Here is a 16,112-nt window from a genome sequence, read left to right as displayed (position 1 = left end):
AGGTGGGCACCTGGCTCACTCGGAATCTTTTTACCTATGTATACAAGATTAACCAACCAGAGAGTGCTGCTTGAATAATGGAACTCTAATTTAATAAAACCAATTATAATTTATTGAGAAAAATATAGTCTTCCATACAAGATAAAAAAAACACATATACAATCACACATACAGTCCTAGGAATATAGATAGATCGATAGGGGAACATAAAAGGGTAGACATACAGGGCGATATTACCTATCATAGTCTTCGAGGAAGGCTCCAATGGCGACAAGTGAGGGAATGGGTAAAGGACCCGAAACTGATCAGGAATCGGGGATGGATCTATGTAGTGGAAGGTGGGATACTGCTAGAAGCACACCTGTGGGTAGCTAGTCCACAGGTTATAAGGACTCTCTTGAGCCCTCAGGGGATGGGAGGTACCAGGGAGGAGAAAGGGGAGGCTCTGCAATGACCATGAAGGCTGGACACTTGCAGAGCCAATAGCGAGTTCCTTGGTGGCACCTAATTGGGTACCTGCTCTTGACCAATGAACTTCACCTAAGTCCTGTTTACCTGAGAGAGCTTCCAGATTGCAACAGGCCCTGGGGCGGCTCCAAGGTGTCAGTCGGGAAGAAGAATGGAAATGGCTAAATACTTAAGATTAGATGGGCTTATCTGGGAAGGTGACAATAGGGAATCAAATATTGACCTAGGTATCCCCGGTAAAGACAAAAGACTTGGGTTTTGACAGGAGATGTTCTTCCTCTTTTCCCATCATCTTCTGGGCAGGAGCCTTTGTCTAGGGTTTTGCCAGACAACAGGAACAACAGTTGAGCTGTTAATCCATTCATGGGTCAGACGGGTTGCTTGCGGGCTAAAGGTGACATGGGGTGTGTACGTGAGCCTTCCACTATGAGGGAATGAAGTCCAGCCTGGCGGGAAGATGGCTACGAGTGGTGTTAGCGTTACACGGTGGATTCCATGTTCAGCGCTTCATAACCGGTCGCCTGGATAGCTCCGTGGCGCCGCAGTCTCTTCTGCTCCATGGCTGGCCCGTGCGGTGACGGGGAAACATCCATTTGTATTTGCAAGCACTCTGTACCGGTTTAGAATGCCTGTATACCTTGTAGCGGCTTATACACATAAGTCCCTTTATATTCCTGGATAGTTTTGCCCACACTCTCTGGCCAGACGTGTGCGAGCTCACTTCTCTAGGCGCCCTGGCAACCATACTGGTGACTATGATGTTTGGGAAAAGGGGGCTTTTCCTCACAGCCTTAGGCAGGTTCCTTGGTGAGAAGGTATGCGGACCACAACATTTGATAGCTTCTGGATTATCACTGGAAAGAAGTTATAAAACGGATCAGACAGATTTGTGGAGGAGAGCACCAAGAGTGGGTGTTCGCTATCACTCAGTAGGCCGTCCATGTTCTGAGGCACCCCCATCTCGGAATATCATATGCTACGGAATATTAACTGGCAGGTACCTATCCTTTCTGGGGAAGGCAATGGCAAGGAAAGGAAAGGTCCCCTGTGCAAGCACCAGTAGTTTCCGACTCTGGGGTGATGTTGTTTTCACAACGTTCTCACGGCAGACTTTTCACGGGGTGGTTTGCCATTGCCTTCCCCAGTCATCTACGGTTTCCCCCCAGCAAGCCGGGTACTCATTTTACCCACCTCGGAAGAATGGGAGGCTGAGTCAACCTCAATCCGGCTACCTGAAAACCCAGCTACTGCCGGGGATCGAACTCAGGTCGTGAGCAGAGCTTAGGAGGACTGCAGTACTGCAGCTTTAATACTCTGCGACACGGGGCTCTTGAAGGCAATGGCAAACCACCCCATAAAAAGTCTGCCGTGAAAACGTTGCGAAAGCAACATCACCCCAGAGTCGGAAAGGACTGGAGCTTGCACAGGGGACTACCTTGACCTTTTTACCTATCCTGTCCTTTCCTTTGAGTTTTGCAGGAGCAGACTTAGATAGAGCACAGCATTCTGATCTTGGCCCTTCCTTATACTTCCAGATGTACATTATTTGGCTTCTGGGAATAAAAAAGGCCGCAGGGGACCTGGCCACTCTAGCTTTCAAACCCACTCACCAAGTCCAAGAAGGCCTTGCATGGTTCGATAAGGTTTTTTCCCTGCTTAAAAAGCAACAGAGGAAACCCCTGCGCTGTTGTCAGCGGCTAGCACACACATGCTGCATGGCTGCACTAGCTGTTGGCTGGGAATTTACATTTCCTCAGAGCAACGCACAGCTGGCCGAGAGCTGCATTCGAATGCACCTTGCCACCCCTCCCCCTTTGTACTGAGGAGGCAAAAGAATTTGCACAGTAGGGTTGCCAATCCCCAGGTGGGGGCAGGGGATCCCCGGTTTGGAGGCCCTCCCCCCACTTCAAGGTCATCAGAAAGCAGGGGGGGGAGGGAAATTTCTGCTGGGCACTCCATTATTCTCTATGGAGACCGATTTTCACAGAGGATAATAGAGAATTGATCCATGGGTATATGTGGCTCTGTGGGGGGGGGGGTGCTGTTTTTTGAGGCAAAGGCACCAAATTTGCAGCATAGCATCCAGTGCCTCTCCTCAAAAGACCTTCCAAGTTTCAAAAAATATTAGACCGGGGGGCTAATTCTATGAGCCCCCAAAGAAGGTGCCCCTATCCTTCATTATTTCCAAGGAAGGGAAGGCATTTAAAAGGTATGTGATCCCTTTAAATGTGATGCCCCGAACTCCCTTTGGAGTTCAGTTATGCTTGTCAGACCCTTGCTCCTGGCTCCACCCCCAGAGTCCCCAGATATTTCTTGAATTGGACTTGGCAACTTTATTGCACAGTCAACCTCTAGTAGCAGCAGAGAACTCGCAAGTGTAGCAGGCGGCACTCTTTGTTGCTATTCACAGGGCTGAAGCAGCGGGTAAGACCTGTGAGGAGCTACAGATTAACATACAAAGCAAATAATTAATAAACGGATGTGAGAACTCACTTTCAGTTCAGTGGTACTTTAAGACCAACAAAGGCCTATTATCACTTGCGGTTTCCTCATTGCTTTCAGCATCCATAAACTTGGTGTGTGTGTGTGTGTGTGAGAGAGAGAGAGAGAGAGGGGGGGGGGTATGTTTCTACATTTCTTTTCCTCCCTTGAAAGCTCCCTTCACTTTCAATTGGCACCCTCCCCCCCAAAGTCTTCTGAGAGCACTATTGGGGCAACTTTTTATAAGTTTGGTTCCAAGCTGGCGAGTTTTTGGAGCAGGATTATTTAATTGGATTTCCCTCCTCTTGTTGCTTCCCCTTGACGCCTCCCTCCCTCCCCCCTCAAAGTCATTCCATCCACTGGTCCATCTTCGGCCATCCCCCCCCCCCCCTACACTGCTGTACAACCCCCCAGTCTTGCTTTTAAAAAAATTGGCTGCAGAGACTAGTGCTTGAATGCTAAATCAAGAGTTGAAATCTCCACTCCGCATTTGTGTTTTTTTAGCCATGAAAATGTAGGGCTAGGACGCCACTGTAATAGTCGCCTTCTCTCATCTGTTCCCATCTCCCCAGCAGGTGAGCCCAGCGCTCTCTGCCCCTCCCGCCCATCTGACTCTCCCCCCCCCCTAAAAAACCCTCCCAGAGGAGCCTCCCTCGAAAAAACTGAGCCAGATGAGGGGTTTTTGGGGCCAGGGCTGATGATCCATTTAAAACATTATTACTCCCACTGCAGCTCAGTGACTCAAGACCCCAGTAATTCAAGCAATACAAACAGTCCTCTGGATAAATGGCAGTTTATTTAGTCACTGATGATACTGGTAGCAAAACGGGTTTTGCTAAGACTGGCGGGCCAAGCAAGTGACCCTCCCCTTTATATATACTTAGGATAATGGTCCTCCTCTCCCCAACTGTCCAGTCTCTTCTCAAAACAGGTGCTCACTATCAATACTTTGGCCTTGGAGTTTCCTTAGTAACTTCTCAGGTCAGCGGAAAGGAATCTTGGTGTTGTTACACAGATAAGGAAGCGAGAGCAGCAAGGAAGCACAGCATAGCAAGCAAACTAATACTAAAGCATGATTCATGGCAAGGCACTTGACACTCAGGATGCAGTCCCAAGGCTGTGCATTTTGCCAGAAAAGATCGGGACCCAGCCTCCCCGGGGCTGCTCTTTCTGTTTCTTCCTCTCTCCCACCTGCAAACTGAGCACGGATAGGTTGGGTCCGGCTTCCCTCCTTCTCTACTTCCTCCAGGCTCATGCGTGACCAGTAGCAAAGGGCAACAACATTCTCCTGTAATCCTCCCCCTTCTCTGCACCCTTAATCGTCAACCAAGAAAACTTCTTTCCCTCCCTTTCCTGGCCGGACAGCAGCAGCAGCAAAAACAAGGGCTGTAGCCAGGCTCTGAAATGTTGGGCGGCTTTTTAAAAAGTCAAGGGGCCCCCTTTCCCATCCACTGCAGGCCTTGCTGATTCTCAGAAGCTTTCTGGGTAGAGGCAAAAGCTGGAGGCTCTGAAAGTGGCCAAGTTGAGGCAGCCAACCCTAAGCCTTTGGAGCCAAGAAGGGAGTGCACTTTGCATGCAAACAGGGGGGTTTCCTTCCCCCTCCTTCTCTCCCTCCCCAGCAGCTCCATCCATTCCACCTCCCCCCCATCCAGCCGTGCAACTTCCTCCCCCTCCCCCTCCTCCGCCTTCCTTCTTTCTGCCTGCTGCTTTTGCTGTTGCAGTGCCCTGTGCCCTGCTCATCTCTCCTGCCTCTGGCTCTTGCTGCTTCATTGGCAAAAAAAAGGGGGGGAGTAGGCTGTGCCCCAGAGTAACCCCTGGAAGTCAGGGGGCAATGCTCCCACAGCCCTCCCCCCTCCCACTGCGATTACAGGCCTGGCAAACACCATGTTGAGGGAGAAAGCTCTGCTCAAAAGCAGGGAATGCTTCTTTAATCTTTAGAAATATATCACCAGTCGGTGGGAATTTTTCTCTGCTGGAAATAATATCTGTGCCATGGTAAATTTTTTAAAAATACTGCACTGTGTGCCCCATTGAAAAGACTGGGGGGGGGGGGTCGCCAGGCTATTTTAGGACACGCACCAGGAAATCTTTGGAGCAGGAGAGTAACTCCCCCCCCCCACACTGATCCCTCTGGCTCCACCGCGGATCCTCCAGGCCCTGAGTGAAGGGGCTGGGCGGGGGAGAAAAGGCTTTGCTGCTGCCGTGTCTGTTGCAAACCCTGGTCAGTTTCAGGAAGCCCCCCCCCAAGTTCTCTTGTGTTCCCTTCCCATTTCCTGCAAGAGCTTGCAACCCCCCTCCCCGCTTGCTTGGGATTGTTGTGGCTGTGCTTTTGAGATCCTCCTGGGACTCCTCCCCGTTTTCCCCAGAGCCAATCACACAGCAGAGAATCCCCCAGGACTCGCCCATGAGGACAACAGGGCTCCGCAGCTGCACTTAGCGATTCTTCCTATAACTTTTATTATATAATTAGAAAAAGGGTACAGAAAAAAGAAAGGGGGAGGAGTGTGAAAATGGTCATTGATAACCAGACGTTTTAACATTTGTTGAGATGCATTTTTCTTCTCAGCTCAGTGGTGCTTTGAGAACAAAGGAAGGAACGGAGCTGTGGTGAGATGTCGGAGCAGTGCTGAGGTGTCGGAGCGGTGGTGCGGTGTCAGAGTGGTGTTGAGGTGTTGGAGCGGTGCTGAGATGTTAGAGCAGTGCTGAGGTGTTGGAGCGGTGCTGAGGTGTTGGAGCGGTGGTGAGATGTCGGAGCGGTGGTGAGATATTGGAGCACTGCTGAGGTGTCGGAGCGGTGGTGAGATGTCGGAGCGGTGGTGAGATGTCGGAGCACTGCTGAGGTGTCGGAGCGGTGGTGAGATGTCGGAGCACTGCTGAGGTGTCGGAGCAGTGGTGAGATGTTGGAGCAGTGCTGAGGTGTCGGAGCAGTGCTGAGGTGTCGGAGCAGTGGTGTTGAAGCAGCGCTGAGGTGTCGGAGCGGTGGTGAGATGTCGGAGCAGTGCGGAGGTGTCAGAGCACTGCTGAGGTGTCGGAGCAGTGGTGAGATGTCGGAGCAGTACTGAGGTGCTGGAGCACTGCTGAGGTGTCGGAGCGGTGGTGAGATGTCAGATCAGTGCTGAGGTGTCGGAGCGGTGGTGAGATGTCGGAGCAGTGCTGAGGTGTCGGAGCGGTGGTGAGATGTCAGAGCAGTGCTGAGGTGTCGGAGCGGTGGTGAGATGTCGGAGCAGTGCTGAGGTGTCGGAGCGGTGGTGAGATGTCGGAGCAGTGCTGAGGTGTCGGAGCGGTGGTGAGATGTTGAAGCGGTGCTGAGGTGTCAGAGTGGTGGTGAGGTGTTGGAGCGGTGGTGAGATGTCGGAGCAGTGCTGAGGTGTCGGAGCGGTGGTGAGATGTTGAAGCGGTGCTGAGGTGTCGGAGCGGTGGTGAGGTGTTGGCAGCGACGGCTGCAATAGAGGTGAGGGAAGCGGAGGGGCACAACTCTCGCTGAAGTCCGTGCATGCGCTTCTCAAACTACTATCTCCCGAAGCTGTTCCTCTCCGCAACCTTTGGGGTCTTGACCTTGAGGTTCTCATAGACGGAGGACGATTCATCATCAGCCCCTGGTGAAGGGGACCTGGGTTTCTCTGTTGGAAGGTATCTGATATTCAAGTATTCCCGCTCTTTCCATGTGTTTCTCTGTTCCTCCTCTAGCCGCTTCTGTTCGGTGGTGATGTTCAGGGCCGGCCCTGCCACTAGCCAAAGTTGGGGATTGCCTAGGGCGCGGGGAGGTAGGGGGTGCCGAATTGGGCTCCCCCCTCCCTCCCTCGGCAAACATCGATATTCCGAGGACAATCCAGATGGTGTGGAGGCAGGGGTCTGCAATGGTACAGACCGAAGCACAGTACAAGTTTGTCTACGTGGCCGTGCAGCAATACATCGTCAGGGTGGCCAAAGGGCGAATGGTGCCCTTGGCAAACTCCTGAGCCTGCCCTCCATAACGCCCCACCTCCCCTCGGCTTCCCCCCCTCGGCCATGCCTCCTCCTCCTACCCTTCCCTCCCTGGTCAATTTCAGTGCCGGAGAGCCAGCGTTCGAGCGCCACACTCCCCAGCAGGCCATCTAAAGCCGACCCCCACCCCGTTGCCACCGCCGCCCACCTGATAAAGATTGCAAACGCGAAAGACTCACTCAAAGTCAGTGCTGTGGGGCCGGCTGGCCTGCTGCAGCAGGAAGGAAAGGGCATCCGCCGCCACCACCGCCACCTCCCACTTCCTGGAGGGGAAGGAAGTGGGAGGAGGGAGCGGCAGCATGGGCCCTTTCCTTCCTGCTGTGGCCTGTCAGCTGGCTGGCCCCACAGTGCTGACTTTGAGTGAGTCTTAGGCGTTCGTAGTCTTTATCAGATGTTTGGCGGTGGCGGCAGCGGGGGGCGGCTTTAGATGGCCCACCAGGGAGTGTGATGCTCAAGCACCCTCTCCGCGGCACTGAAATTGACCTGGGAGGGAAGGGTGGGAGGAGGCGTGGCCAAGGGAGGGATCCGGGGGGAGGCGGGGCACTGTGGAGGGCGGGGTTGGGAGTTTGCCTCGGGCACCATTTGCCCTTGGGTGCCCCTAGCGATGTATTGCTGCACAGCCATATAGACAAACTTGGACTGTGCTTCGGTCTGTACCATGGCAGAGCCCTGCCTCTGGATTGTCTTGGGAATATCGATGTCGCAATTCAAGCCTTGCCTGTAAATGGTGTCCATCAAGATGTCTATCACGATGACGGTGCCAGTTTGTCCGATTCCAGCACTGCAGTGCACGACAATCGTCCCAGTATCTGCAAAGCTTTGCTGAACTTGGTTGACTTAGTCCAGCAAGTGCAGGATGCCTCCTGGACAGTGGGGAATCCCATGGTCCGACTAGCTGAAGAACTGGAAGTGCTTGAACTGTCAGGGTCGCTCCTCCCTGTCCATATTCTCAATATAATTGGCATTGATGTAATCGGAACGGGGAGCACTCTCATCCACGTCTTGGGGAGCCACTCACGTTGTGTCAAAGGGAAGGATATTTTTGTAGCGATTCTTCCCGTTGTTTCCTATACACTGCCCTTCTTCCCGAGGATAGAGGAGCTTACACTCCTGTTGCTGCAACCTCTCAAACTCTTCCCAGAGTCCTTGCTTGGACTTCTTGCTTTGGTCGGCTGTTTTGTTCAGCTCCTTCACTCAGTTGTCAATGTTGGCTACATTGATCCTTGTGGTGCTGAAAGGCTGTTTCAGATGCACCACAGCCCCAGACTTTCCCACCATGGGGTTCTTCGTGTAATGCTCCACCAAGTCTGTGAGGGTGTCAAAGTGCTCACCACCTCTGACATCGTACTTCCCATCCGGCTGATACCGGATCATTATGTGGGTCATACGGAGCTTCCGGTCCCCTGTGTCAGTCTTGTCCTCATTCATCAGCACCGACAAGACAAAGTCCCCCCATTTGCTTTGGCTCTCCCAGACCAGGAAACTCCCTGGTTTGCCTTTGGACGTCAGGAGCTCCTCGGCTTCTTTGACTGTCAAGAGGCCATGGTACCATCTCTCCAAGGTAGGATCCTGGCAATTGAGGGGGTATTTCCGCTCTATGATATTGCTGTTCTTCTCCCGCAGTAGACGCTGATGTTCGGTGCAATACTGGAACAGCTCACCATAGAGGACGTAGAAGTTCCCCACATTCTAAACCTTGATGTGGGTCACCTCGTCATGCCTCCTGATGTACAAAGTGAAGTCCCCCCAATTGCTTTCTCTCTCCCAGACCAGGAAACACCTGGTTTGCCTTTGCTCTATGATGTTGCTGTTCTTCTCCTGCAGCAGACGCTGCTGTTCGATGTAATACTGGACCAGCTCAGGCAAAGTAGAAAACTTCTCACCATAGAGGTCGTAGTAGTTCCCCATATTCTGGATCTTGATGTGGGTCACCTCGTCATTCCTCCTGATGAACAAAGGGAAGTCTCCCCATTTGCTTTGGCTCTCCCATACCAGGAAACTCTCTGGTTTGCCTTTGGACGTCAGGAGCTCGACTTCTTTGCCTGTCAAGTGCCCATTGTACCACCTTTCCGAGGTAGGATCCTGGCAATTGAGTGGGTATTTCAGCTCTATGATGTTGCTGTTCTTCTCCGGCAGGAGATCCTACTGTTCGGTGTAATCCTGGACCAGCTCACCATAGAGGTTGTAGAAGTTCCCCACGTTCTATATCTTGATGTGGGTCACCTCCTGTTTCCTCCTCATGGACAAAGTGAAGTCCCCCAATCTGCTTTGGCTCTCCCAGACCAGGAAACTCCCTGGTTTCCCTTAGGACTTCAGGTGCCCCTCAGCTTCTTTGCCTGTCAAATAGCCATTGTACCACCTTTCGAAGGCAGGATTCTGGCAACTGAGGGGGTATTTCAGCTCTGTGATATTGCTGTTCTTCTCCCGCAGCAGAGGCTGCTGTTCGGTGTAGTACTGAACCAGCTCAGGCAACGTGGCAAACTTCTCATCATAGAGGTCGTAGTAGTTCCCCATATTCTGGATCTTGATGTGGGTCACCTCGTCATTCCTCCTGATGGACAAAGTGCAGTCTCCCCATTGGCTTTGGCTATCCCAGACCAGGAATCTCCCTAGTTTGCATTTGGAAGTCAGGAGCTGTTCGGCTTCTTTGCCTTTCAAGCGGCCATTGTAACACCTTTCCGAGGTAGGATCCTGGCAATTCAGTGGGTATTTCAGCTCTATGATGTTGCTGTTCTTCTCCGGTAGCAGACCCTACTGTTCGGTGTAATGCTGGACCAGCTCACCATAGAGGTCGTAGAAGTTCCCCACTTTGTATATCGTGATGTGGGTCACCTCCTCTTTCCTCCTGATGGACAAAGTGTAGTCTCCCCATTTGCTTCGACTCTCCCAGACCAGGAACCTCCTGGTTTGCCTTTGGACGTCAGGAGCTGTTCGGCTTCTTTGCCTTTCAAGCGGCCATTGTAACACCTTTCCGAGGTAGGATCCTGGCAATTGAGTGGGTATTTCAGCTCTATGATGTTGCTGTTCTTCTCCGGCAGGAGATCCTACTGTTCGGTGTAATCCTGGACCAGCTCACCATAGAGGTTGTAGAAGTTCCCCACGTTCTATATCTTGATGTGGGTCACCTCCTGTTTCCTCCTCATGGACAAAGTGAAGTCCCCCAATCTGCTTTGGCTCTCCCAGACCAGGAAACTCCCTGGTTTCCCTTAGGACTTCAGGTGCCCCTCAGCTTCTTTGCCTGTCAAATAGCCATTGTACCACCTTTCGAAGGCAGGATTCTGGCAACTGAGGGGGTATTTCAGCTCTGTGATATTGCTGTTCTTCTCCCGCAGCAGAGGCTGCTGTTCGGTGTAGTACTGAACCAGCTCAGGCAAAGTGGCAAACTTCTCATCATAGAGGTCGTAGTAGTTCCCCATATTCTGGATCTTGATGTGGGTCACCTCGTCATTCCTCCTGATGGACAAAGTGCAGTCTCCCCATTGGCTTTGGCTATCCCAGACCAGGAACCTCCCTAGTTTGCATTTGGAAGTCAGGAGCTGTTCGGCTTCTTTGCCTTTCAAGCGGCCATTGTAACACCTTTCCGAGGTAGGATCCTGGCAATTCAGTGGGTATTTCAGCTCTATGATGTTGCTGTTCTTCTCCGGTAGCAGACCCTACTGTTCGGTGTAATGCTGGACCAGCTCACCATAGAGGTCGTAGAAGTTCCCCACTTTGTATATCGTGATGTGGGTCACCTCCTCTTTCCTCCTGATGGACAAAGTGTAGTCTCCCCATTTGCTTCGACTCTCCCAGACCAGGAACCTCCTGGTTTGCCTTTGGACGTCAGGAGCTGTTCAGCTTCTTTGCCTTTCAAGCGGCCATTGTAACACCTTTCCGAGGTAGGATCCTGGCAATTGAGTGGGTATTTCAGCTCTATGATGTTGCTGTTCTTCTCCGGCAAGAGATCCTACTGTTCGGTGTAATCCTGGACCAGCTCACCATAGAGGTTGTAGAAGTTCCCCACGTTCTATATCTTGATGTGGGTCACCTCCTGTTTCCTCCTCATGGACAAAGTGAAGTCCCCCAATCTGCTTTGGCTCTCCCAGACCAGGAAACTCCCTGGTTTCCCTTAGGACTTCAGGTGCCCCTCAGCTTCTTTGCCTGTCAAATAGCCATTGTACCACCTTTCGAAGGCAGGATTCTGGCAACTGAGGGGGTATTTCAGCTCTGTGATATTGCTGTTCTTCTCCCGCAGCAGAGGCTGCTGTTCGGTGTAGTACTGAACCAGCTCAGGCAAAGTGGCAAACTTCTCATCATAGAGGTCGTAGTAGTTCCCCATATTCTGGATCTTGATGTGGGTCACCTCGTCATTCCTCCTGATGGACAAAGTGCAGTCTCCCCATTGGCTTTGGCTATCCCAGACCAGGAACCTCCCTAGTTTGCATTTGGAAGTCAGGAGCTGTTCGGCTTCTTTGCCTTTCAAGCGGCCATTGTAACACCTTTCCGAGGTAGGATCCTGGCAATTCAGTGGGTATTTCAGCTCTATGATGTTGCTGTTCTTCTCCGGTAGCAGACCCTACTGTTCGGTGTAATGCTGGACCAGCTCACCATAGAGGTCGTAGAAGTTCCCCACTTTGTATATCGTGATGTGGGTCACCTCCTCTTTCCTCCTGATGGACAAAGTGTAGTCTCCCCATTTGCTTCGACTCTCCCAGACCAGGAACCTCCTGGTTTGCCTTTGGACGTCAGGAGCTGTTCGGCTTCTTTGCCTTTCAAGCGGCCATTGTAACACCTTTCCGAGGTAGGATCCTGGCAATTGAGTGGGTATTTCAGCTCTATGATGTTGCTGTTCTTCTCCGGCAGGAGATCCTACTGTTCGGTGTAATCCTGGACCAGCTCACCATAGAGGTTGTAGAAGTTCCCCACGTTCTATATCTTGATGTGGGTCACCTCCTGTTTCCTCCTCATGGACAAAGTGAAGTCCCCCAATCTGCTTTGGCTCTCCCAGACCAGGAAACTCCCTGGTTTCCCTTAGGACTTCAGGTGCCCCTCAGCTTCTTTGCCTGTCAAATAGCCATTGTACCACCTTTCGAAGGCAGGATTCTGGCAACTGAGGGGGTATTTCAGCTCTGTGATATTGCTGTTCTTCTCCCGCAGCAGAGGCTGCTGTTCGGTGTAGTACTGAACCAGCTCAGGCAAAGTGGCAAACTTCTCATCATAGAGGTCGTAGTAGTTCCCCATATTCTGGATCTTGATGTGGGTCACCTCGTCATTCCTCCTGATGGACAAATTGCAGTCTCCCCATTGGCTTTGGCTATCCCAGACCAGGAACCTCCCTAGTTTGCATTTGGAAGTCAGGAGCTGTTCGGCTTCTTTGCCTTTCAAGCGGCCATTGTAACACCTTTCCGAGGTAGGATCCTGGCAATTCAGTGGGTATTTCAGCTCTATGATGTTGCTGTTCTTCTCCGGTAGCAGACCCTACTGTTCGGTGTAATGCTGGACCAGCTCACCATAGAGGTCGTAGAAGTTCCCCACTTTGTATATCGTGATGTGGGTCACCTCCTCTTTCCTCCTGATGGACAAAGTGTAGTCTCCCCATTTGCTTCGACTCTCCCAGACCAGGAACCTCCTGGTTTGCCTTTGGACGTCAGGAGCTGTTCGGCTTCTTTGCCTTTCAAGCGGCCATTGTAACACCTTTCCGAGGTAGGATCCTGGCAATTGAGTGGGTATTTCAGCTCTATGATGTTGCTGTTCTTCTCCGGCAGGAGATCCTACTGTTCGGTGTAATCCTGGACCAGCTCACCATAGAGGTTGTAGAAGTTCCCCACGTTCTATATCTTGATGTGGGTCACCTCCTGTTTCCTCCTCATGGACAAAGTGAAGTCCCCCAATCTGCTTTGGCTCTCCCAGACCAGGAAACTCCCTGGTTTCCCTTAGGACTTCAGGTGCCCCTCAGCTTCTTTGCCTGTCAAATAGCCATTGTACCACCTTTCGAAGGCAGGATTCTGGCAACTGAGGGGGTATTTCAGCTCTGTGATATTGCTGTTCTTCTCCCGCAGCAGAGGCTGCTGTTCGGTGTAGTACTGAACCAGCTCAGGCAAAGTGGCAAACTTCTCATCATAGAGGTCGTAGTAGTTCCCCATATTCTGGATCTTGATGTGGGTCACCTCGTCATTCCTCCTGATGGACAAAGTGCAGTCTCCCCATTGGCTTTGGCTATCCCAGACCAGGAACCTCCCTAGTTTGCATTTGGAAGTCAGGAGCTGTTCGGCTTCTTTGCCTTTCAAGCGGCCATTGTAACACCTTTCCGAGGTAGGATCCTGGCAATTCAGTGGGTATTTCAGCTCTGTGATGTTGCTGTTCTTCTCCGGTAGCAGACCCTACTGTTCGGTGTAATGCTGGACCAGCTCACCATAGAGGTCGTAGAAGTTCCCCACTTTGTATATCGTGATGTGGGTCACCTCCTCTTTCCTCCTGATGGACAAAGTGTAGTCTCCCCATTTGCTTCGACTCTCCCAGACCAGGAACCTCCTGGTTTGCCTTTGGACGTCAGGAGCTGTTCGGCTTCTTTGCCTTTCAAGCGGCCATTGTAACACCTTTCCGAGGTAGGATCCTGGCAATTGAGTGGGTATTTCAGCTCTATGATGTTGCTGTTCTTCTCCGGCAGGAGATCCTACTGTTCGGTGTAATCCTGGACCAGCTCACCATAGAGGTTGTAGAAGTTCCCCACGTTCTATATCTTGATGTGGGTCACCTCCTGTTTCCTCCTCATGGACAAAGTGAAGTCCCCCAATCTGCTTTGGCTCTCCCAGACCAGGAAACTCCCTGGTTTCCCTTAGGACTTCAGGTGCCCCTCAGCTTCTTTCCCTGTCAAATAGCCATTGTACCACCTTTCGAAGGCAGGATTCTGGCAACTGAGGGGGTATTTCAGCTCTGTGATATTGCTGTTCTTCTCCCGCAGCAGAGGCTGCTGTTCGGTGTAGTACTGAACCAGCTCAGGCAAAGTGGCAAACTTCTCATCATAGAGGTCGTAGTAGTTCCCCATATTCTGGATCTTGATGTGGGTCACCTCGTCATTCCTCCTGATGGACAAAGTGCAGTCTCCCCATTGGCTTTGGCTATCCCAGACCAGGAACCTCCCTAGTTTGCATTTGGAAGTCAGGAGCTGTTCGGCTTCTTTGCCTTTCAAGCGGCCATTGTAACACCTTTCCGAGGTAGGATCCTGGCAATTCAGTGGGTATTTCAGCTCTATGATGTTGCTGTTCTTCTCCGGTAGCAGACCCTACTGTTCGGTGTAATGCTGGACCAGCTCACCATAGAGGTCGTAGAAGTTCCCCACTTTGTATATCGTGATGTGGGTCACCTCCTCTTTCCTCCTGATGGACAAAGTGTAGTCTCCCCATTTGCTTCGACTCTCCCAGACCAGGAACCTCCTGGTTTGCCTTTGGACGTCAGGAGCTGTTCGGCTTCTTTGCCTTTCAAGCGGCCATTGTAACACCTTTCCGAGGTAGGATCCTGGCAATTGAGTGGGTATTTCAGCTCTATGATGTTGCTGTTCTTCTCCGGCAGGAGATCCTACTGTCCGGTGTAATCCTGGACCAGCTCACCATAGAGGTTGTAGAAGTTCCCCACGTTCTATATCTTGATGTGGGTCACCTCCTGTTTCCTCCTCATGGACAAAGTGAAGTCCCCCAATCTGCTTTGGCTCTCCCAGACCAGGAAACTCCCTGGTTTCCCTTAGGACTTCAGGTGCCCCTCAGCTTCTTTGCCTGTCAAATAGCCATTGTACCACCTTTCGAAGGCAGGATTCTGGCAACTGAGGGGGTATTTCAGCTCTGTGATATTGCTGTTCTTCTCCCGCAGCAGAGGCTGCTGTTCGGTGTAGTACTGAACCAGCTCAGGCAAAGTGGCAAACTTCTCATCATAGAGGTCGTAGTAGTTCCCCATATTCTGGATCTTGATGTGGGTCACCTCGTCATTCCTCCTGATGGACAAAGTGCAGTCTCCCCATTGGCTTTGGCTATCCCAGACCAGGAACCTCCCTAGTTTGCATTTGGAAGTCAGGAGCTGTTCGGCTTCTTTGCCTTTCAAGCGGCCATTGTAACACCTTTCCGAGGTAGGATCCTGGCAATTCAGTGGGTATTTCAGCTCTATGATGTTGCTGTTCTTCTCCGGTAGCAGACCCTACTGTTCGGTGTAATGCTGGACCAGCTCACCATAGAGGTCGTAGAAGTTCCCCACTTTGTATATCGTGATGTGGGTCACCTCCTCTTTCCTCCTGATGGACAAAGTGTAGTCTCCCCATTTGCTTCGACTCTCCCAGACCAGGAACCTCCTGGTTTGCCTTTGGACGTCAGGAGCTGTTCGGCTTCTTTGCCTTTCAAGCGGCCATTGTAACACCTTTCCGAGGTAGGATCCTGGCAATTGAGTGGGTATTTCAGCTCTATGATGTTGCTGTTCTTCTCCGGCAGGAGATCCTACTGTTCGGTGTAATCCTGGACCAGCTCACCATAGAGGTTGTAGAAGTTCCCCACGTTCTATATCTTGATGTGGGTCACCTCCTGTTTCCTCCTCATGGACAAAGTGAAGTCCCCCAATCTGCTTTGGCTCTCCCAGACCAGGAAACTCCCTGGTTTCCCTTAGGACTTCAGGTGCCCCTCAGCTTCTTTGCCTGTCAAATAGCCATTGTACCACCTTTCGAAGGCAGGATTCTGGCAACTGAGGGGGTATTTCAGCTCTGTGATATTGCTGTTCTTCTCCCGCAGCAGAGGCTGCTGTTCGGTGTAGTACTGAACCAGCTCAGGCAAAGTGGCAAACTTCTCATCATAGAGGTCGTAGTAGTTCCCCATATTCTGGATCTTGATGTGGGTCACCTCGTCATTCCTCCTGATGGACAAAGTGCAGTCTCCCCATTGGCTTTGGCTATCCCAGACCAGGAACCTCCCTAGTTTGCATTTGGAAGTCAGGAGCTGTTCGGCTTCTTTGCCTTTCAAGCGGCCATTGTAACACCTTTCCGAGGTAGGATCCTGGCAATTCAGTGGGTATTTCAGCTCTATGATGTTGCTGTTCTTCTCCGGTAGCAGACCCTACTGTTCGGTGTAATGCTGGACCAGCTCACCATAGAGGTCGTAGAAGTTCCCCACTTTGTATATCGTGATGTGGGTCACCTCCTCTTTCCTCCTGATGGACAAAGTGTAGTC

The 16,112-nt window shown here is 51.6% G+C and overlaps 2 pseudogenes; both read right to left on the bottom strand.

Annotated features, from left to right (window-relative positions):
* Positions 1-6,438: 6,438 nt before the first annotated feature.
* On the bottom strand, positions 6,439-9,447 carry LOC132578952 (tyrosine-protein phosphatase non-receptor type 11-like; annotated as a pseudogene).
* Positions 9,448-14,649: 5,202 nt separating this feature from the next.
* On the bottom strand, positions 14,650-15,536 carry LOC132578951 (tyrosine-protein phosphatase non-receptor type 11-like; annotated as a pseudogene).
* Between the last annotated feature and the right edge of the window lie 576 nt (positions 15,537-16,112).

This window comes from Heteronotia binoei, chromosome 11 (genome assembly GCF_032191835.1).
Source record: "Heteronotia binoei isolate CCM8104 ecotype False Entrance Well chromosome 11, APGP_CSIRO_Hbin_v1, whole genome shotgun sequence".
In the NCBI taxonomy this organism is placed as follows: Eukaryota; Metazoa; Chordata; class Lepidosauria; order Squamata; family Gekkonidae; genus Heteronotia; species Heteronotia binoei.
Note: the sequence above shows the minus strand (reverse complement) of the source record. Positions and strands in the feature narration are given on the sequence as shown.